The sequence below is a fragment of the Vicugna pacos genome, chromosome 11 (genome assembly GCF_048564905.1).
Source record: "Vicugna pacos chromosome 11, VicPac4, whole genome shotgun sequence".
In the NCBI taxonomy this organism is placed as follows: domain Eukaryota; kingdom Metazoa; phylum Chordata; class Mammalia; order Artiodactyla; family Camelidae; genus Vicugna; species Vicugna pacos.
The window spans coordinates 68,987,879-69,012,087 of NC_132997.1; the positions used below are offsets into that span (position 1 = coordinate 68,987,879).

General features: G+C 40.6%; 1 long non-coding RNA gene across 3 annotated transcripts in view; it reads left to right on the forward strand.

Annotated features, from left to right (window-relative positions):
* LOC107034242 (uncharacterized) overlaps positions 1 to 17,159 on the forward strand; it is a 156,519-nt gene extending 139,360 nt beyond the window's left edge. For 2 of the 3 annotated variants that reach the window (XR_012077479.1, XR_012077480.1), the window contains exons 5-6: positions 5,916 to 6,021; positions 14,270 to 14,710. This is a non-coding gene — a long non-coding RNA (uncharacterized lncRNA). Of the gene's footprint in view, positions 1 to 5,915; positions 6,022 to 14,269; positions 14,711 to 17,043 lie in introns of those variants that run through there. The other variant, XR_012077481.1, reaches the window with a different exon arrangement.
* The last annotated feature ends 7,050 nt before the right edge of the window (positions 17,160 to 24,209 follow it).

Here is a 24,209-nt window from a genome sequence, read left to right on the forward strand (position 1 = left end):
AGCAATATTTTCTAAGAGCAGTCTCTTAAGGCAAAAGAAATAAAAGCAAAAATAAACAAATGGGATTGAATCAAACTTAAGTTTTGCACAGCAAAGGAAACAATCAACAAAAAGACAACCAGGAAGGGGTTAATATCCAAAATATACCAAACAGCTCATACAACTCAATATCAGAAAAACAGCCCTATCAAAAAAAAATGGGCAGAAGACCTAAAAAGACATTTCTCCAAAGAAGACACACAGATGGCCAACAGCCACATGAAAAGGTGCTCAGCTTCACTAATTATTAGAGAAATGCAAATACCATGAGGTACCCCTTCACACTGGTCAGAAGGGCTATCATCAAAAAGTCTACAAATGACAAATGGTGAAGAAGGTGTGGAGAAGAGGGAACTCTCCCACACTATTGATAGGAATGTAAATTGATACAGCCACAATGGAAAACTACATGGAATTTCCTTTAAAAACTAAATATGGAATTACCATATGATCCAGCAATTTCATTCCTAGGTATACATCTGGAAAAAAAATACTAATTTGAAAAGATACAAGTACCCCAGTGTTCACAGCAGCACTATTTACAACAGCCAGGACACAGTAGCAGCCCAAGTGCCCATCAACGCATGATTGCATTAGGATGATGTGATTACCCCCCCCCCCGGAATATTACTCAGATTTAGAAAAGAATGCAATACTGCCACTGGCAGTAGTGTGGACAGACCCAGAGAATATTATGCTTAGTGAAATGTCAGACAGAAAGACAAATCTTTTATGATATTACTTTTACATAGAATCTAAAAAATAATACAAATGAATACATAGCAGAAATGGACTCACAGACATAGAAAACAAATCTGTGGTTACCAAAGGAAGGAAGGAAGAGGGTAGGGACAAATTAAGGTATGGGATTAAACAAATATAAACTACAATATATAAAATCAGTAAGCAACAAGGATTTACTATAGCCCAGAGAATTATACCCATTATCTTATAATAACCTACAATGGAATATAATCTACAAAAATACTGAATCGCTGTGCTGTATACCTGAAACTAACAATATTGTAAATCAACTATACTTCAATTTTAAAAAAGAGTAAAAGCCATGTATTTGGGGGCTATAATGGAAAACAAACCCTATCATTGATACTGGTGCACCATTTTCATAATTTTCCAAAGATCATTATTCTCAACCGTTGCTGTCTGATATCCCAAGCTGTACATCCAGGTTTCCTGCTACCATTGTGTCCTGTTGCTTATCAACTCTAACCCCATCAGTGTGTATACTCTTGTTATAAACCTGCATTGCCTTTTTGACTAGGTCCTTAGAGGGGAGTAAACCTAGAATTAAGGTGATTGAGGTCTCGAGAAGTAATTTCCATGAAAATTGGATTAAGGGACCTTGCGTTTATAATTAACTCATTTACATGGCTTTCTTCATTCAGATAGTGGGTATAGATCATGCTAAACAAGCAAATTCCAGATCTTCATTTCACCCAGAATTATGATGATGTTGCATTCAACAACTGATTCTCTTACTATTTTACTATTTGGATAGAAATCTCCTGAGCTTAGGAGACCGCAAAGTAAAGGTGCCTCCAAAATTCCCAAAGTATTGCAGTAAATATCCCATGACATCTCCTTGTTAACATGTCCATTCGTCCTAAATCCCCATCCTAGATGGGCAGTCAGAGGGTTTTCCTCCATGATAGTTTATTACCTTGTAAAAATCTTCATCCTAGCACTTAGGATATTATATGGTAATTGTTTTGTTTGCTTTTTTCTTAGGAGACTTTGAGCTCCTTGAAGGCGAGGAGTATGACTTACTCATCTTTCCATATCTAGGTCCTATGTCTGCCATAAAATAGACAATCAATGCATTAAATACATGTGGAATGAATGAGGAGATAACTAAGAATTTGACATTCTCCTTGTGAAAAAGGATAGGGTGGAATGTCCATTTACTGTTAAAATAACCTTATGTCTGGACTGGTAGTGATAAAACACAAGAAAGGAAAGCAATGATATTTTATAGTGCCCATTTAATGATATATAAGGCTGAAAGAAAAGTCGGAGTTTTTCCTCTCCATTGTGTAAGTCAATTTGATAAAGTGGATACTTTACATCTCTTTGACAACTGGGGCATTTTTATGCATGTGCAGTTCCAGCTCAATCTCCTCTGGTAACTTTTTTTCAATAAAGTTGCAGCTAACTTCTGCAAAAAGCTGATATCCTTCTGCCACACAGAAATCGTACACTGTATCAGAGTCACTGTACCAAGTATCAGCCAACACACCCAAACTTGTCTGGAGCAAAGAGCAGTCAGTACAGCAGATTTCATTTCAAAACCGCAGTGGAAATGAATAAGCTTTTACTTTCTCAGGCGCTAGCTAAAACACTTTGAATGTATCATTACTAAGAACAAGTAGAGTCTGTTTTTTCCCTTCCTCTATCCGTATCTGTTTATTTCTATAACTTATGAAGCTCTAGCTATCACACATAATTTAGGGGGAAAATGTCTCATAGTGACAGAATCGAGGAACTCCTAGAAGTAGCCTGAAATTCATACAGTAAAACATACTGGGTTAAAGTCTTATCTTTAGCTCTAGGACTTGTAGGGTGTAAGTGAGGCACTTCTCCGTTCTTAGAGGTCAGTTTGACAGCAAAACGTGTTAGGTGTAAATTAAGTGTCAGACAATATGCTGGGTTCCTGGTGGGTGTTGGAGATGGAAAGAGGAATGAGGTGAAGTGGCATTTCTTGAGGGGCTCACAGTCTGGAAGACAATATGATAAATTATAAGGACACCCAGAGAGGACTTTGGGATCCTAGAGGAGGGACATAATTTCTTCCGTATCTTCTTTTGCAGTTAGATTCATTTTGGGATTTTATCACTTGTAACTAGATTCCTGGCTATTATAGTCTTTCAGTTCTAGTAAAACTGGATCATTATTCCCTAGTCTCTGTGATCTGTAGTCTCTCTCCTGGGATCCATGGTTATACCTCTGCTCTTTGGTCTCTGTCCTCCTCTTGGTTATGGGACAGTTATCGATACCTACTGTCAGAAGACAGCTGGCATTCCTGGGTTTTAAACTGGTCATTTGGCTTACCTGGTGACACACTCCTGGGTTTTTCACTCCAGGTTTCTTCTCTGTCTCTTCCTAACCCTCTCTAGTTGCCACTTTAAGAGACAGAGCAGATTAAGTCCAGTAGAATGGACATTTAATTAAGCAAGTCATTTCATGTTTATTCAGTGAGCATGTACTCAGCACCTTCTGGTTGTCAGGCGCTGTGCTAGGAATTGGAGATTCAGAAATGCTCTCATATAACTGGTAGTCAAACAGGGAAGGCTGACATGAAACCAGATAACTACACTGCACTGTCATCGATGTTAAATAGAGACTTTGAGGGAGCAGAGGACAGATTTGAAAAATTGAAAAATCCTCCACAGAAGGGGTGACATTTTAGCTGGATCTTAAAAGAGACCATTACTTCATCAAAGAATATAAAGAACAGCCTGTTTACAGGCACTGGAGTGGGAGAGAATGCAGCATGATTGGGAAATGATTTTGGTGTAGCTGTGGGAGGAGGAAAGAGGGTTCAAGGGATTGACAGGTTCTGCCTAAGATCTAAGTGGACTGTTCTCCTGCCCACATTTCCTGTTAGGTTTTGCCTCTCCTTAAGTGGAGGAGACTCTCCATTTCCTCTCTTCCTGCCAGAGATGACCAACTACTCTCAAAATGCTAATTTCAACATGTTTTGGGGGAAAATGTTAATGTTTTTGTCTGTTACCACGGATGCTAAACTTTATTAGGTGGTGGTATCCAACTGATCTGAAAGCATTAATACAATTCTCTAAAAGTGAAATTTACCCAGCAATTTACATTTAAAGGGTAGTTAAAACACTGGGTGCATCTGATTCATAGTTTTACCATCGTACAAAGTAGAGCTCAGCAGCCCATATATGATGGCTGTGGTAACGTACTTTACACCCATAAAATGATCTTGACAGCTTATAATCATCAAGGAGAGCTTTTGTGTTCTTAAACTGAAATACTTGTATGATGAGTAAGATGATGATTCTTACTTATAAGCATTCACATTTGGGGAATTTCTATTTTTCAATGATGAACAAATTGGGGAGAGATGGACTAAATCAGTGATTCTCAAGCTGGATGTCCATCAGAATCACATGTGGGACTTGTGAAAAATAAAGGGGGAAGGATCTGGAAGTCAAAATGTTAAAAAAAAAAAAAAAAGTCCCACGGGTGGCTTTTGTGCACAGTCAGGTTTGTAAGTTCCAGAGTCTGATGATTTCTTGTGGATACATCCAGTCATAAGACTTCAGCAATTTTCTGGGTGAATAAAAAAAGTTCACCTGAATCTTAAAAAAAAATACTAATGAATGTATATATTAAACAGAAATAGACTCACAGGTATAGAAAACAAACTTGTGGTTACCAAAGAGGAGGGGGAGGGAGGAACAAATTAGGGGTATGGGATTAACAGATACAAACTCCTATACATAAAATAGATAAGCAACAAGGGTTTATTGTATAGCACAGGGAATTAAACCCAGTATCCTGTAGTAATAACCTATAGTGAAAGTATACTCTGCAAAAATACCAGTCACTATGCTGTACACCTGAAGCTAGCACAATATTCTAAATCAACTATACTTCAATAAAAAACCTCACCTATTTAAATGTAAATTGGTATAGCCACTATAGAAAACAGTATGAAGTTTCCTTAAAAAACTAAACCTATGATCTAGTAACCCCACTCCTGGGCATGTATCCAGAAAAGACAAAAACTCTAATTTGAAAAGATACATGCACCCCAGTGTTTATAGTAGCACTGTTTACAATAGCCAAGACATGGAAGCAACCTAAATGTCCATCAACAGAGGACTGGATAAAGAAGATATGGTGTATGTATGTGTGTGTATATATAATGGATAAAGAAGATGTGTAATACTACTCAGCCATAAAAAGAAAGTAATACTGCCATTAGCAGCAACATGGATGGACCTAGAGATTATCATACTAAGTGAAGCAAGTTAGAGAAAGACAAATATTATATGATACCACTTATATATGGAATCTAAAAATAATACAAATGAATCTATACAGAAAACAGAAACAGATCCACAGACATAGAAAACAAACTAACGGGCACCAAAGCGGAAAGGTGAGGGGAGGAATAAATTAGGAGTTTGGGATTAAGAGATATGCAACGCCATGCTGTATAGCACAGAGAACTATATTCAGTATTTTGTAATAACCTATAATGGAAAAGAATCCGAAAAAGAATACATTCATATATATGTATAACTGAATCACTTTGTGTATACCTGAAACTAAGATAACCTTGTCAATCAACTATACTTCAATTTAAAACCCCCACCTATTCAAGACTGAATTGTATATAGATAATTTGTTAGAATTGAAGGTCCAAGTGTTTTTTGAAATGTAAGAGATTGTTTTAAAAACTATACTTTGAACTCTAACTGTTCTGCTGCAACATACAGCAATAGATACAGACTGTGCACGAGTCAGTATTCCAGAGCGAGTCCAGAGTGCCCCTGTGCTGCTCTTCTCACTCCTGTTAGCAATAAATACCTTTCTCACTTTCAGCCACTGACTGATAAATATCTTCCTGCAGGTAGGCAAACCCAGCTAGGAATGTGCTGTTACTTTTGGTGAAAGCAGGTAACTTCAAGCTGTACAGCCATCTATAAGAATTAGGGAAGAAAAGATCGACTTTTGCTGTTGTGAATTCTCACTTTTTTTTTTTTTTTTAAGTACTGGCTGAGTGTTACAACATTTAACAAGAAATTACAAGGTTTACAGTAGAAAATCAAATTAAACATGAACTTTCAGATTGAAAAAAAAATGGCATCTTTTCTTTCCCTTAGGACCCTTCACGTGAATGTCTGCTGAAGGAAGGACCAAACTGCTCACTCCACAGGGAGTCGGGACAGAGAAAGGAGAAAAGTGTTAGGGCATCTGGGCCAGAACCAGGTGAACTGAGACAGGGACATTTTTCCCCAAGGCACAGGGTGGCGCTGGTATCAGAAAATAAAAGGTGCTTGGCAGAGAAAAACAACATAGGTCCACTACAATTGTACATTATATTACATTGTTACATATTTGTTTTCTCCATAATGAAAATTTCATCAGGGGTATAAAAAATAAGTTAGTTTCATTTAGCTTTATTTTTGAGCCATTTTTAGAGTGGAGCACAAAGGTGTGCATACAATAGCCACTTCACAAAAACCAGAAGAAAAGGAGAGAAGGTGGGTAGGCAGGCATTTTCCTGCATGATAAAAATTATGTTGATATGCTTCAAAGAGGAATATTGTTCCAAATGTATGCTAAATTAGATGCAAAAATAATTATAAAACAGTATGGTCTTGTCAGTCAAGTCCTAAGATTTGCATATGAGATGAAAACGAGTCATTGTTTTGCTTGCTGTCCCAATCAAGTGTACTGTTCATTTGTGTCAAAGCTGTTTTTATTGAAATAAGCAGAATCAGGCATCCCACTCTCACTCAGTAACAAACGCAGTGAGAAGTTACAAGATGTGTATCATTCGAATAAGCATTATCTCCTGGCGCTGTTTCCCAAGGCCAGTGGTTTGTCCAGTCGTAATAATCTATGAACTTAATTGACGACCAAGCCATCACATAGATCCTAACTCGGGTTCACTCCTTGATTCTGCTCTATTTACTCTCACTTTGGTTCTTCAGTTTTTCTTTCTTCATGGTCTTTCCCGTTCTGCACAGTAAAATCCATTCACAACTCCATTCTCCACCCTTCTCACCTTATCAGTTTTCTCAAGACTTCACTACGATCATTACTTTCCCCTACTTCTCTTTTTTCCTATTTCTCCTCGCTTCTCTTTCCTTCAAAGTTACTTCCCTACTTCTTGTCAAATTGAATGAAGAGTTGGAGAAATCTGCTAAAAATAAAGGTTTAGGAAAAATGAAAAAAGTGTTGAGAGAGAGAAAATAAAACAAAAATAAGAAACGAAAGCCTTGCAGACAGTAGATTGCTCTGCTATAAAAATAGAGACTAATGCAGGATTTGCAGACGGAGATACATTAGATGGAAAGGGTCATGGTAACTAGCAATTTGCCGAGCTTTTAAGCTATCCTTTTGGACTTTTAAGACTCCTTTCTGAAGGCAAGTGAAGAATCCTCCAGGTGTCTAAAGGAATAAAAATGTCCTGCTTCCTCTTCCATGGCTTGGAAAGCAACTTTAACGTAAAGGTTCCTGAGGAGGGATGTGGGAGGAACAGGGGAAATCGGCTTTGACACAAGAAAAGAACTTGAAAATGGAAGAACTGAAGGGACAGGCACCGCAAAATTATTATTGCTTAAGTGTTACTTACGGACAAAATTTTCACTAAAGGCATAAAGTAAGGAGGTCGTGGTTTTGAAGACTCATCCATGAAAGGACAAACATTTAGGCAGCTCTGTTGGAGTTCATTCCATAATTTTGTGAGGTTCACTTTTATTTTTAATAATGGAAGCAAATATAAGTTGCCATCTAAGTTTAGACTTGCTAACTGAGGACAATGATTTTGAGGCGTGGACATACATAAACTCAAAGGGTTTTGGCAGCTCTGACTCATCTGAAGGCCTTTGTGTGAGGAAGGGAGATTTTCGTAAGCCAGAGGAAATAAGGTTTAAGTTTGAATTTCAGCTGCAATGCACATTAGTCTTAGTGGCTTGCACTAGTGGTGGTGTCTGACGCAGTCTCACAGCTGTGAAATGGGCAGGAGATAATGAGCAGTAGCAAATGTGTTTATTGATGAAGTGAGTTTCAAGAAGCAGTAAAGCTGTGTGTCGTGAGGGATTCTTACCTATCCAGCACAGGCACTGGTACTAGATGGGCTATTTCCAAAATCCCTTGCTTGTGGATTTCTGAGTGGACCGCATTATTGTGAGGCAATATGGCCTGCATGACTTCTGACTTAGGATGTATTGATACTTTCTTTCTAGACTAATAAGTGCTTAATTTTTTTGTCAAACTGCCATATGTATTTGAGAAAAATCTGTATTTTCTGCTGAATAGGTCTCCCTCTCTAATCAAGTCTGTTGGCTCTTGTTGATCAAAAACATTAGAGTCTCTTTCTTTTTTTCACTTTGATTTGTGTTAAAATCTTCCATAGTGGTTGTGGATTTGTCACATTTTCCTTGTATTTCTATCAGTTTTGGGTTTATATTTTGAAGCTATGTTGTTAGGTATATGCAGATTCATAACTGCTAACTTTGGGGTGGATCATACCTTATGATTAATAAGAAATGTTCTTTCTCTTTTTGAAGTTTTTTTTTTTTTTTGACCTCACAATTTATTTTGTCAGAAATTAACGTTGCTGTACTTGCCTTCCTTTTGGTGATGTTGATCTATAACATCATTGTCCCTTTTTTTATTTTCAAGCTTTCTGTGTCATTGTTCTCGGTACACCTTTTCCAGACAGCATAGAGGTAGATACCGCTTGTTTTATCAAATTGAGAATTTTGTCTTTCGATAGAAGATTTTTATTCAATCACATTTATTAATATTTTTTTTACACTTAAACTTAATCATCTAAAGTTTTTGTTACCTACTTACCATGGCTTCTTGTTTTTATTTCTCACTTTTCTGCTTTTTATTTGATTATTTTTTTCTCTGACCAATTATTCCCTTTAGTGATTTGGAAATCATATCTCCTATTCTATCCCTTCATTGATGATGATGATGATGAGTCTCCAACAAGTTTTATTTTTCTTTTTGTTAAAAATTATACCTTGTATTCAGCTACACTTTACATGCAAAAAAGCACACAAATAACATTTTTTCACAAATTGAATGCCTATTTGTAACCAGAACCCAGGTCAAAACATGAAAAGTTAACAGCAACCCAGAAGCCTCTCTCCTACTACCTTCCTCTCGTAGGGGAAACTACATTCTTATTCTAATGTCCTAGATTAGTTTTGCTTAAGAACTTTTTATAAATCCATAATACTCTTTTGTGTTTGGCTTCTTTTGCTTAACATACTGTTTGTGAGATTTATCCGTAATTTCACATAGAAATAGTTTATTCTCACTGCTGTGGAGCATACAGTAGAGCATATAGAGCATACGGCATTTCATTGTATGGCTCTACTGCAAATTAGCTGTTCACTTTGCTGTGGACAGCTGGTGGTCACTTTGGGTTGTTTGTGCCATTGTAATAAAAATGCTATGAACCTGCTTGTACCTGTCTTATGGTGAAGACATTACACACCAGTTAAGACTGCAGGTGCCGTTAGAGTCCCTGCACATTCAACTTTCTTGGACTTGGAGTAGATTTCACAGAACTGTTTTACTCCCAGTTTTCCAAAGTGACTCCACCATTTCACCCTCTTAGAAGTAGTTAGTGTTTGAGAGTTTCAGTTATCCCACATCCTTGCCAACACTTTATTTCCATCTTTTTCCATTTTAGTCATTCTGGTGAGGGATGTAATAATGTCATATTATTGTTTTAATTTGCATTGCCCTGGTGATTATGAATTTGAGTATTTTTTCAGGTTTATTGGCCATTTATCCTCCTGTGTGATGTCTTTGCTAAGTTTCCTATTGCCTTATCTGCCTTCTTGCTTATTGCTTTGTAGTAGTTCTTTCTATATTCCAGATATGAGTTACATATAGATACATGCATTGCAAATACATTCTTCCAGTTTTATGTCTTTTATGAACAGAATTACTTAATTTTAATGTAGCTCAATTTATACTCTTTTTTTTTTATGGCTAGTTCTTTCTGTGTTCAATTTATAAACTCTTTGCCTACACCAAAGACATGAAGAAGATACTTTAGCCTTATATTTAATGCACACAGTTGATCATATTTTGGGAGGAATGTTAATAGTTACTAAGAACAAAAATATCTTTATTACTTTCTTTTTTCTTTCTCTTCCTGGGCTCCTTCCATGTTGAGATTTCCTACCAACCCAGTGTTTTAATTGTTACTGTTTTTTTTCTTTTTCTTGTTTATTGAGATATAACATACATATGCAGAGTAATTCTAAAGAATTCATCATGATATATAAGAGTATTTTTCATCTGTCTGTCTATCTCTATATCTGTCTCTATCTCTCATGTAACTACCTCCCCAGTCAAGATAGAGAACATTTCTAGTACTCCAGAATGCTGCTGTGTAGCTCATTCCACTAAGATGTAAAGTGGCTTATTACGCATCAACAGATAACTGATACAGCTCCTTCTCTCCATAACAGTTTACCCCAAGAATGGGCACAGTTTTCCTCCTTACCATTTCAAAGCATAGTTATTAATCAGATAGGCTAGATTATGCTGAGTTAACAAGCAATCTAAAAATCTTAGCAGTTTAACCTAATAACATTTCTTTCTTCTCATGCTGCATGTTCTGTTCACCTTAGTCACTCAGAACCTAGGCTGATGGAGATTTTACTTCAATGTGAGCTTCCACGTTTTAAGGTTTTTCTTTTATGGAGCACCCTACTTTAAGTACCAATTTCTGGTTAGGGTAGGGTAGGTTAAGCTACAGTAAAAAAACATCATCCAAATTTTAATGACCCAACATAGTAAATGCCTGTCTGTCATTCACATTACATATCCAGCTCAAGTTGGCAGGTGTGTCCCGCTCATTGTAGCCACTTAGGGACACGGTGATGGAGGCTCCATCTTGATGCATGTCTTTATAATCACCAAAGCAAGGGAAGAAGATGCAGTAAATCCTGTACTGACTCTTGCAGTTTCTGCCAGAAAATGGCATGTTACTTCTGCTCGTAATTCATTGGGAAAGCAAGTTCTACCTCTAACCTGAAAGGCAATAGAAGGGCGATCTTCACACCTTGTTGTCGGATAGGAAACTTTGCAAACAACTGCATTGCTGACCACACACAGCAAAGACCATTAAATGAATGCACGCGAAGAGCATAAGCACAGAGCTGGGAGTGACTTACCCTGTCGGATTAAGTGGTCACTTTAAGCAGTCCTGATCCTAAACCCAAACTCAGGAGTCTTAGCTCTTGACAGGATCGCATGTGTTAGAGGGTTGTTTCTCCTTCCAGTGACGTAGTTCCACACCTTTTAATCTCAGAGTCAAAAGGTACGATCCTTTGGCCTCCAGAGTTTAATCTTTTTTCCCAGGGTAAACGCGATTCATTTTCACCCCAGCCTTAATGATACTGGCATTGCCTGTTTCTCTTATGATAAATCTCCCACAGCTGCACCATATGTGACCTGGTCTTCATGACCCAGATAAATACAATATTCAACTGACTAGTTCCTAGTGGGTTGTTCCATCTGAATGTAGGAGATTTCGTCCCCTTTCACTCTCTTTTTTTCCCCTACTCCATCCTACTCTTTCCTTGAAAGAGGTCTTGGGTAAAAATACGAAAAAAAAAAGTTTGAAGATCTGTTTGCATAATAATACTTGAAGTTATGTTATTAGAGGTGGTCACATCAAGGTGTTGGGGTCTCGAAGCTGTTACAAACCCTGGAGTGGTAGAAGGGATGGCATTCTTTGCCTCTGTAAGGCAGTCATATTAATTTGCATGATTTTTGTCCCCTTTTGAAACACAGAGTTTCTCTGCTTCCTTGTTTCTCTAATTGCAATACTCCTGGATTTGCTTTTCCTTAGCCTCAAGTTTGGGGTATAGCTTTTGGCTCAAGTGCAAAGCTTCCCTGCTCCTTTGGAGTTCCCCAGGGGTCAGAAAACCTGCTTGCTCTCGCGCGCTCTCTTACCCTCTAAAACACACGCTCAACAACACAGTTTCCCAGGGAGATTTCTCTGATGGCCAAACTCTCTCAAAGAACTTTAACCTCTGACTGCTTGCCCTAGGTTCTCTCCACCCCTGAGATCTGGCTTTTGCCTAACGTAGAGTTAAAAAGTTCTGTTCTTGCCTTTAACTTTACAGCAGGTGTGTCCTAAAGGCTATTCCAGGATGTCCATTTTTGTTGCTGCTTTGGGTTGGAGATGGTGCAGAATGGGGCTTGGGAAGAATAAGACAACAGCAACACACACTCACGTGCCATCTTCTCAAAATACCTGCTCACAGAAACGTGCCCTCTCCAGCGGAAGGGATAACCCTTGCTGGGAGAATACATTTTCGTATATTCCTAGGCTTACTTCTGGCTTCTACAATATTCTTTACTTGCAGCTACGTCATGTCTTCCTGCCCAGATTCTCTCCCTTTGGTGATAATATAAAAATAATAATTTTAAGTGACATTTTTGAGCACTCACATACGCCAGATTCTGTGTTAAGCACTTTATGCATATTATTTCATCTACATCTCTTTACAGGCCCAGGAGTAGGTGGTGGTGTTTCAGTTTTACAGATTCCAATCCCAGGATTACCAAGGAATGAGAAGAAGAGTCTGATTTTGAATCTACGTCTTTCTTACTCAGTTCATATGCTCTGATGTTTATAGTTTTATGATTATCCTTCCTCTGTTCAGCTGTGGCTTGTAACTCTTAATCTTTTCTAACTGAATAATAGTATTGAATGATATTTAAGTGATCTGTATGTGCTCAACTTCACCTTTAAGAGAAAAAATAGAAAAAACAAACAAAAAGAAAAATAAACCAACAAATTTACCCAATATTGAACAGCAGTTTCATACTGTTGTTTTATCTGCCAGTCGTTCTTTTGAGGCTGTGACTGTTATATAGAGGAATGAATTCATTACCCCTTCTGCTTGTCTCAGTTTCCTGGCTAAGCATGTCTCTATGCTGAATGTAGTTCAAACAGACCCTAACCGAAGTCACTGACTTCATCCAAGGCTCATCAAAGGAAACCCCAACAAGAAAAAACACAGGGAAGAAAACTGCTGTTAAAGAGTGGTTTCCAGTATGGTACTCTCCGTAGGGATTTTTTAAGGATAATTTTGACCAGGCTTATTCGCTGATATCAGTTTCATCATGCAAGCCATGACCCTTTTACCATCACATATGCAATATCAGAGAAGGGACCTTAAAAGCCATTTGGAACAACAAAAACCTCAAAGTATTAAGTTATGAAAACTCTGGCAGGAAGAAGTTAAACAGTATATCCAACAAGACTAGAATGAGTTACACCAGCCCCATCCTGTGGGTGGTGGGCAGTGATCAGGACTAGGACTTAATGCCTGACTTACAGACCCAGCTCTGACATTCCCATCTGTGTGTTCATGGGAAAGAGATTTCATGTTGTCCATTCACAGATACTGAATAAAATAAAAACCTCCTCTTTTCTTTTTGTTGCTCATAAGTTAACTAATACATGTAAACCTGACTTCTAAGATACTAATATTATATAAATATAAGGAATTATGTATAAAATATAAGGAATTATAATTGTTAGTATTTCATCTATACAAGGCTGCCTCTTTTTACCTTTGCTGTCTCTTCTGTCTAAATTCTTAAACATCCAACTATCTGATGCTTCTCTATCTGTAGTAAAGCCAATAGTTTTGTAGCTTTGACTTTTCTTGCAGATGTTTTCCTGAACTGCACCATGCTCATAGGGCATATGCTTGGGTTAAGAGTCCAAAAAGGTTTAGACTGTGCAGGCAGGGGATATGTGAGCTTTTCTGTTACAAGGGAGAAAGAATTCTCTATTTGGATTCCTCACAGCTTTCTTCTTCATTTTCCCAATAATCTAACAACTTCTATATCATAACAATGGTGTATAAATAGGCTTGTGAGGAAGGGCTAAAAAAGAGCTTGATTGTCTGTTTATGGGTACATAAGTGTAAACAGTGTCCCACGTGGGAGAGGCAGTTGCTTATCTCCCCACTCGGAGGTTTTTGTGCCCGCTAAATGTGATGGTAGTGAAACCGAGATGTGATGAGTGAGACTAGCAGTGTCACACAGGGGTTAAAATTACAAGCTTTAGCTAAAAACATCCTGGGTGGAATAAAAGCTCTGAGAATTACCAGCTTTGTGACTTTGAGCAGATTATTTAATCTTTCTGAGTCAGGTTTTCCTCATGTTAAAAATGGATACAGGGATGTGTCCGTGCAGGTTCATGAGTTGTAACAAATGAACCACTGTGGTGGGAAAGGTGATAATGGGGGTGTCTGTGCATGTGAGGGGCAAGGGGCTTATGGGAAATCTTTTTCTCTCAGTTTTGCTGTGAACCTCAAACTGTGTAAAAATGTCTTCAAATAATAATAAAAATGTGGATATACTGTTTTTACTAATCTTACTAGGGTTGCTGTGAGAATGATGTAATTATGGATATATGTGACGAGATCATGATGTTTTTCAAACACAGCTGCAAATTCTCTGACACACCTTCCATCCAGACCTGGAGTGTATACCCTTTCTCCTCAAACTTGAACAAGACTTTGTGACCACCTGGACAAACCGAATGCAGCAAAGGAACACAGCAGGGCTTTCTGCTCTTGGATTCTGAGAACTCCACCTGCCAGGTAAGAAGTCTCACTAATGCAAGTTCACCATTTGGAGAGATCCCAAAGAGAGAAATAGAGACAGAGACAGAGAGGTGTCTGAACTCCAGTTGGTCCAATGCCCAACTTCCAAGTCTTCCAGCCCAGGTACCATATGAGTGAAGAAGTTTTCAAGATGATTTCAGCCAGAACCATCGTCTGCCTGCAACTGTCTGAGAGACCCCAAGCATGAGCCACCTAACTGAGCCCAGTCAACCCTCAGAAGTGTGAGAAATAATAATAATAAATAACTGGTGTTTAAGGCATCATTTTTGTTATACTAGGACAGAGCTTAACACAGAAGGTATTGTTCTCTGTGCACTTAACTCATTTAATGCCCCCAGCTCTATTATTCGTCCCATCTTACATGCTGGACCACTGATGTATAGAGAAGTTAAATGCATCAAGTAGGGTTTTTCTGTGTAACCAGTACTCCCCAAGTCTAGTCGTGTGAAATACCAATTCTGATCTGGGTTTGGCTAAACTGATCTTAGTTGGCCCCATTCCTGCATCTGTAATTAGCTGTCGGCTCACTGGGGGCTGGCAGTCTATGATGGCCTCACATACACTGTGACCACTGACTAGCTGTACCTGGGGATACTGGGGTGATGGAGCCACATGATCTCTCATCACCCAGCAGGCTGGCCTAGGCTTGTGCAAATGGTGGTGGCAGCTGTCCAGGAGAATAAGCGAAGCATTCAAGGGCTCCTGAGCCTAACTTTGGGACTAGTACAATGTCATTTCTGCTGTGTTTTGTTCATTGGAGCAGATCACAAGGCCAGTCCAGAGCCACGGGATGAGGAAAGTAAGAATCTGCCCCTTGATGGCAAATCATGTTGCAGAGGGTGAGGATACAAGGAGGGAGATTCTTGGGGCCATTTTGCAATAACAGGTCATAACATGTAACCTGCTCATTTTAAACAGGTTGTAAGTGACAGAGTCAGGATGTGAACCCAGGCAGCAGGGCTCCAAAAAGCATAATTTTTACCACTACACCACACTGCCTCTGAGTATGTGGTAACTATTATTAGTTCTTGGTGAAAACCACTTTAAAAGAAAGGGGGTGGGGAGGGTTAAATTGGGAGCTCGAGATTCGTAGATACTAACCACTACATATAAAATCGATAAACAACAGGGTCCTACTGTATAGCACAGGGAACTACATTCAATACCTTATAATGGCCTATCATGAAAAAGAATATGAGAAGGAATATATATGTATAAATGAATCATTTTGCTGTACATCAGAAGTTAACACAACATTGTAAATGAACTGTACTTCAATAATAAAAAGAAAAGATAGATTGGCCCTTATATGAAATCAGGATCCCAAGGCTTTCAGAGTGTGTTAGAGCAGAGAGTTTGAATCTTTGCTTAACCACTTACCAGCTCTTTGTTTTGGGGTCCATTACTCAAACTCCTCGAATCTCAGTGTCCTCCTATGAAAAATGATAAGGGGCAGTCAGTGCTACTGTACCACGACATATGCATTTCCTAAAATCACTGTGCTATGCAAAATCACACAATAAAAACCACAAGCTTGGGGGAAAGATAAAGTTAGAGGCATAACACTACATCATCAGTGACACCATAAAACAAGAAGAGAATCCTTTAACAAAAAGGGCAGTGCAATTTTACATGGCAAGCAGTTAAGAAATACACAAATGCTACAATAAATATGGCCCTTTATCAGGTAAAAGACCTGGAATTTGCTGTGGAACTGGGTGTCAGAAGGGTGCAGCTTGTGAGTTATCTGAAATTGGAAGGACATTTGTGCCACTGGATGTGGATAAGCCGACTCCTAACGTGGGGAACGGAGGCAGCTGGTATGTGTTTGCAGCACGTGCACGTATGCGCTCTGGGTATTCACAGCAGGTGGTTTAGATGGTTTCAGTGGACTGAAGGTTTTGTTTTCGCCTAGAGGTTCCCGCAGACCAAATTGTGTATAAGCAAACAAATTCGCATTGTGTTCAAATTGTTCCTTAATATATCAGTCATTTTGGAACAAGTTAGTGTTTTCAAAACCATTTAGGCAGAACTGACTATGGAGTTAACATACGTCTAGCCCTTACTACCACTCAATAAATATTTGCTCATTGCTATTAGAGATGAAGACTCATTGAATGTAAAAATAAAAAAAAAAGACATAACCTATTCAATGGCATTAAGGTGTGTGAAGAGATAATGTGTAGGTGTCCAGCAACGAATCTAGAAAAAGGAAGGCCAGTGAGCAGGAACTGTCAGTTTGTTTCCAGCACTCAACAGAGAATCCAGGTGTCCTGCCTTCCTGGCAGGTAAATCTCAATTTGGAGATAGATGTGGCAGGCCTAACGACACCGTTTCTTAAGGTCATCCAACTTCCTCCTCCTGCTCCAAGTCCACGCTCACCCAGCAAACTTCAGATTATGATTTACCTCCTTGCGTCCTTAGCAGGCTGCGTTCTCCTGCTGACATAAATGCTTGGAACCACTTGGCAGTTACACTTCTTAGTGTAAATCACTAAATTGGCACTCTGCTTTGTTCATCAGTCTCTTATAAATTCCCGGGGATTAATCAACTCCAAGCACACTGACACATTCTGTTTTCTGGATCTGCAAAGCTGAGAAGCAGATGCTGGAATGCCAAGAAGTTACTGGGCCCTGCCAGCTGCCTCCCCAGATGACACATTTGCCCCTGGAACTGCATCGGATCTGGACCCACATACATTTGAGCACATAAAAGGTAGGCTCTGTCCAAGGTCCCATCTCTTGTGGAATTAGGACCAATTTCTTTGTTCCTTAGTAATTCCTTTCAATAGCTTTGATCTGAACTTCAGGCATAGCTTCTTCACTTTTCACACTCAGATTTTGGAGAACTGACTTTGAATGAATTTGCACCTGCAAATGCTTATTTTTCTCTTTCTTCAGGGGGTAAATTACCTTAGAAAGAAAAAGAGTATGACATTCCGCTGTCTACTCTATTCCTTCCCTATTCATTTTGAACCAAACCTGAACTAACAAAAGCACCCATGATTAGTGTCATCAAAGACAGAACCTGGAGAGAAACTGACTCTTACTTTTGCCATTGCAATACCATCCGACGTCTGACTCCATGACTGGGCCTGAAACGCACCACCGGGATGCCAGGTTTGCAATTGTTTCTGTTACCAATTGAGAGAATTTGCCAGCATTCCCAAAGGATGGGTACATACTAGTATAAGCAAAAAAAAAAAAAAAAAAATTCTGCTAAAAGATGTTTGCAGCTATTTGTTGTAGTTTGAAAGCAAAAATAATTGGCCAATTAGGTAAATTGGAACCATGGCCATTCTCTGAAATCTTTAAAAATTTGTCAGGTTCAATATGATCAATACCTGTTATCTCATAAGAACACAACATTTAAACTAATTCAATTGTAGTTTGCATATTTCTAGAACAAAACACCTGTCTTCTATGGTTGCATGCATTTTCATTGTCTTTAAGTGTTCACTTGGTAACTCAACGATTTGTTCAACTAACATTTATTAAGTGCATTCGTTGAAATCCAGGCACCTTGTTATGTGTTAAGGATCTAATAACTGTTCGATCGTTGGCCTCTAAGCGCCTGATGTTGGCTTGAGGCAAAATACAAATAAGTGGACACTTATACAAATCATTCATTCACTTATTCAGCAAATCTGTATTAAGCACCTAAATGCCAGGGATTATTCTTAACATTGGGAATGCAGCAGTGAACCCAGGATACGAGGTCATTGCTTTGGTAAGTTTGCATTGTAGGAAACAGTCAATGAATAAGTAAACAAATAAACAAGATCATTTCACACGGCCATGAGAGCTATGACTAAAGTAAAGCAGGGTGGACTGACACACAGAAGGATGCCCTGGGGGGAGCAGTACTGTAGCTGGGATCGTTAGGAACAGCTGCTCTGAGTAGGAGGCATCTGTGCTGAGATCTGAGTACCAGGAAGTGGCCAGCTGTGAGGATCTGGAAGAGGAGTTTTCCACACAGGAGAGCAACAATTTCAAAGGCCCCGAGAGAAGAACAAGCTTGTCGGAGACACCATAAACAAGCCAGCACAGCTGGGGTAGGACGGTAGGGCCTGGGGTCCTGGATGTAGGCAGGGACCTCAAGGCCACAGCAAAGCATCGGAATTTTATCCTCAATATGGCATGAGCTGCTGGGGGAGGGGTGCAGTTGTTGAACACTGAAACAGCCTGACTCATGTTTTAAAGTAGTTATGCTGGCAGTTTGTGCAAGGCTGGAGGGAAATCGACAAGGTGGCTTCTGCTATAACCCACAGGGAGACGGGTGACAGCAAGCACAATCTCAGCAGTGACTCAAGTTACGATGTGATCGGGGGCATAAGACTGTATATAAAAGGAGCCATGAGTGCGCAGATGCAAGTGGGTTTAATTCTGCTTTGAAAGGTTGGGAGTTCATCAGGAGGGGCTTGTAGATTGCTGCGTGGGAGACTCCAGCAGGGACTGGCCAACTTCTGTGGAGGATCAGAGGGTAAACATTTTAGGGTTTGAGGAATATATAATTGCAACTATTCAATTTTGTTGTCAAATCTCAGAAGCCTTAGACAGTGTGTAAATGAGTGGGTGTGGCTGTGTTCCAGTAAAACTTTATTGACAGTAACAGCCAATGGATTTGGCCCATGGGCTGTGGTTTGGCCACCCCTGGTCTAGAGGTTCTCCTTCCCAGCACTGCCGAGTTTCTTCTTTTCCTCCCTTTTGTCTTATGCCATTTCTCTTCATCCTCACTCTTCTGATATCGTTCCTACTGACTCTGAGAGCCCACATATTTTTTGCTACGTTATTTATTTACATAACTTACAGCAGCATCAACCATGAGGTACCCCCCCAAACATTTTTGCTCAAAGGATTAGTCTGATGGCCTGTGACAGATATGGTCTGAAATCTGCCTAAGACTCACACCAACTTCTTGGTAAATAGCCTAGTGTAGTCTTCATTTCTTAATCTCTCTCGAGTTCATTTTCTAGGACTGAAATTGATTGACTACAATGATGCTGGAGTTACATTTTACTAGTCACTGTCTTCAGCTCCTATATGCAGTCAAATAGAAAGTCCTACTGACTCTTGCTCAAAAACTTTCCTGTTCAGCTATTACCATCTATGTAAGTCACGATCCAACCGGAAAACAAAATACTGTAAGTATTTAGGATTTAACGGAATGGGTATCACCAGTGATGAAGCTAAAAAGCCATCTAGGGAGCAGGAAGATGATTCCGAGATGAGCAAGAAGCTGCTAGAACCCTAATCGGCAGGGGGTGGGGGATGGGGAGAAAGGAAGGAGCTGGGGTTACTGTGGCCCAAGAACTAGAGCCACCAGGGAGAACGTGGAATTCCTGCTGCTTGGCAGGAGCTGGGGCCACAGAAGAGGCACGGCTGTTGCTGAGACAGTGCAGGAGAGGGAAAACCACTTGGGGTCTTTCTTTCTCCGACTCCACCATCACCTGCCTGTCCTTCCACTGGCCAAACTTAGCCAGAAGCCAGCTGACACAGGAAACTGTGAAACAAAGTGAGACAGAGCAGATCCGAGAAAGGGCAAGGGGCAGATCTGAGGGAAACAGATGAAAGTGAGGAAGGGACTTGACGTCTTTTCTTAGAAGGAGAGCTCAAGGGGAAACACGTGCACACACGTGCACACACGTGCACACACGTGCACACACACACAGCTAAAGGCAGCCATCACGTGGGCAGAGAGAACGGCAGGCCTGGAATCAGAGGTTGTTCCGGCTACAGATAAAGGGTGAAATGTGCGTATCACGTGCAGTTTGAACAACAAAAATATGCAGTTGTTGGTCTTACAAATATTTAAAAATATACTCAGAGGACATTACCAGAGAAGTCTCCTGTGGCCCCTCTGAGGGGCTCACGACCAAGATGCATGGTTTGTCGGAAGCCCCGTGGTCAGCTTCCCCAGGCCCACACTGCCCGTCTGTGATGGGAGCTGTGAGAAGGAAGAGTTTGGAATTTGTCCAACCAGGCACTAGGGATAGACTGCCTCAGAGCCAGAAGTGATCTAGAACTTGTCACTCACAGCTAACCACATGGCCTCACCTGAGCTCACCCAGGATGGCCTGGAAGAGGCCCCTTTGGTGACGGAGCGTCTCCACAAACCAGCTCCAGCTCTCATACTTCATCAGTGTGTAAACATATTCCCGACACATCCCGGGTAAGTCACGGGGTGATGTAACGTGTGCTCCGCAGGCGTTTTCATTCTGTAACATCCCCCGACAGCCCTTCCTCAGCCCATACAGAAACCCCTTCTAGTTCTGCCAGAAACAAGTTCTTGCTGGTTTCCTGCACTGCCCACCATCCTTCAGCACTTCAGCTAGCCCTCTGACCCTCGCGGTCAGAGCAGAAAAGAACTAAGGCAGTAAGACCTCAGTGGCTGTGCTGAGGGAACTCCCTCCGAAAGAGGCAGCTCTAGAGAAATGAAGTCATATTTCTCCTCCCCAGACACAGAGTTTAGTGATCCGGAGGTCATCCGGGATTCCAGGTGACCCGGGGACCATGACAGAAGCAGTTGCAGTAGTTTGGCTTCCGTGCTGAGACATCACTGCCTCCTGCAGGTTGGCTGGCGATGGCTACTGCACTGGGTTTCACGAACAGTTTCCTAACAGTGAGAGAGGACTCCAGACCACATTATCTCCAGTGACAGTGAGTCCTTGGGTGACGCGGGCCTGCACACGCTGAGCAAGCAGGATTACTGAGGGGCTTTGGGTTTCCTTCTCCACGTGGGTCATGCGGCTCCTGAAGTACCTTCTAATCCTCACGTTCGAAGGGATTTTCCTGTATAACAGGAAAGAATTTCTATATAACGTTCTTATTGGGCAGCCTCAGAAATTCTCTTACCTGTCCCTTGGGCTTCACTGTGTTGTTACAAGGCTGTGCATCTTTATCACTTCAGTCGTAAGTTCTTATTTTCAGTCAGGAATGCGGGGGAACGCGAGGACAGCGGCAACAGAGAGGAGTCCCGAGAGGCAGCTTGGGAAAAGCAAGTCTTCTGTGGGCTGCCAGGCCGCACAGGAATTTAGTTCACGGTTGCCTCTAGGATGCTGGGTCGTGGCCTAAAATCTGTGCGGTAGGATGTGAGGAACTTCAAGCGCAAAGTTCTGCTCTCCAGCCTTCCCACTTGCCCGTGTGGCCACCACGGAGTTATACAACTGACAAGAGATTTTTATAGGTTTTCTCAGCAGGCTGGCGCATTGATCACTTGGGGGCTTATTGAGGAAAACTGTCAAGCAGTCAACTGATGCTTCCACACTGGCAGGCTGGCCCCATGACTAACCTGGGTTAAATAACGTGACAGCACTGAGTGCCAATGGTTCAGGATCTGAAGGGTCACTTTAGACAGGGGAGAAACTCAGTTACCCTTCCATTGGGTTGATACGGTTGTAATACGTAAAGAGAAGCCGCTTTCTCCTTAGAAAAGGTCCATGATAATATTCGAGTCATAGTCTAGTAGAGCCTTAGAGCAGGAAGGTTAATGATCATCTCATAGACTAAAATGAAGTTCTTCAGTAAGATGAAAGAACTGGGGCAATTTTATGGATGTGATAACCCAAAACTCTTCCGCTTGGCTCTGTTGGTATGGCCATGGCTGGGACAGACATCCTACCTGGTGCCAGGGGAAAGTGATGTGTTGCAAAAACAAACACACCAACCCAACCAACAACCAATTCAAGATTATTGCGCTATTTGTGAGATTCGTTTTATTTTACCTTGTAAGTTAATGGGTCAAGACAGAAGTCCATTGCTAGAGCCGTCATTTTGTTTTGTTTATTTAAATTGCTTCATTTTGCTGGAGAACGTCAGCCTCTTTTATTTTGTGTGTGTGCAAAAGCTTTTGTTTATAATACTATATTTTCTACTGGATATTTTATGGTGGAGGTAACCCTTGGCAACTTTTATTTTATCCTTGTAAAAATATTGCTTTATGCCTCTTGTGTAAATATTAAAATCTCAAGCTGTTCCTGCATGAAATTCATTCTTCCTTTGCAAAGAAATTGGAGAAGCCAGCGGATTGCAGTTAACACATTAAATATAAAAGTTATTACTGCCTCTGTATATATAATAAACCCACTTTTGCCCTTTGTTTTTACCTAAAAATATTTTTATCCCATTATTTAGAATCAGTGCAGAGACTCAAAACTATGTTCTGGTTCATCTAGTCTCAGTAACAAAATAAATTAGAGAATTGAAAAAAGAAGCAGAAAATATAGGACACAATACTACCTTCCCAAATAGTTGCAGACCTGAGGTATGTGTGAGGTGTGGGCCTTTATTTTTCAGATATTACTCTAGTTTTTTATTTCACATGGACTGTTTTAAGTTAGTCATTATAAATCCTTTGAATAAATTGCTATAAAATATTTCTGGCTTTCAACTTTAAAAATATGCCATGAATATTCATATGACTATGGAAGTCACCTCTATCTATCTACAGAGCTGGAACATGGTATTGTTAACTTGTTTTTTGGTTTAAGAAGATAGAGTAGTCTGTATTATGTCTGAAATCTTTATGCAAGAAATGCATTCCAAGCATATGCTGTGTGATAGTATTCTGCTAGATGTAAGTTATACAAGTATCATGGGGTCAACATTTTTTTTATACAATGTACTTAGAGGTCTGAAAAAAGAGGTGATACACATGTTAATCTGAAAGATTTCCTTCCAAAGGGGCTGGGAGTTGTTGGAAGAACAATCCTGACAATTCAGTGTATCTCAGTCTCTGCTGGGATTAAATAGTTCCCTCTCGTTTAGTTCAGTCTCTTTGTGGTTCAAGGTTCATCTCCCTACCAGGCTGTGTTTGCCTTTCAAGTGTTCATCCAATATCCTCTCCAAGATAGAATCTGTAAGAATGACGAATCAGGCATGTCCTCTGGAGAACAGAGGCAGCTGCTGGGTGTTTATGTCCCTGTGTTGTCTTGTAGTTCTTCCTGACCTCTGGTTGAGATGTCCTTGTCCACCGAGTGACCAGGTCTTATCTGAGGTACATGGCTAGTGAAACTCAGGTCCTAGTCCCTCGACACAGGCAACATTCCCTGGGAGCTCCGCTATCTCCCTGCTGACCAGCCGAGGTTGAGCCCAGGAGACTCAAAGCCCTCACTCAGCACACTTACTGGACCAGAACCGTCGGCTACCTGCTTGTCTCCTGTGAGACCGCAGGAGCGTCTGGTGCCGTCTCTGCAGTCCTTTCTCTACTCAGAGACCCCCAGCCCTCCGCCACCACCATCTGACTCTGCGTGGCTGCATCTGCTGAGACTGCCTTCTCTCGGGAGGAGGGGCACGGATTCCTGCTGGCTCAGCTTCTCCCTCCGACATCTGGACTTGTTACATCACCCCCCCCCCCACAAGGATAGAAGGGAAGGAGGAGGATTTGCATTAGGCTCGCCGGGCTCTAGAGCCAGAAAGATTTTTGCCTGTTTTCTGTCAGGTAGGAGTTTGCTCACACAGCATCGCTCCTTGTTTACATTACGGCTTCTAGCAAAGCTTTCCTCTTGCGATATGTAAAGATGAATTAGGTGAACTTTGAAAATCCCTTTTCTCTCTCGAGAAAATTTTGTTTTCAAGACCGTTGCCCATTCCAAGTTTTACAGGCGAGTAAACTTCACCCATGAGGCAGGAAGTCAACGTACTCTCTTGAGGCAGAAGGCTGCAATACCACAGTGGTCTGCAGCTGGTGCAGAAAAAGAGGCCCATCGGGTCCTCAGTCCCCAGCCTGCCTCGTGTGACCTCCACCAGGGCAGCTTTCTGA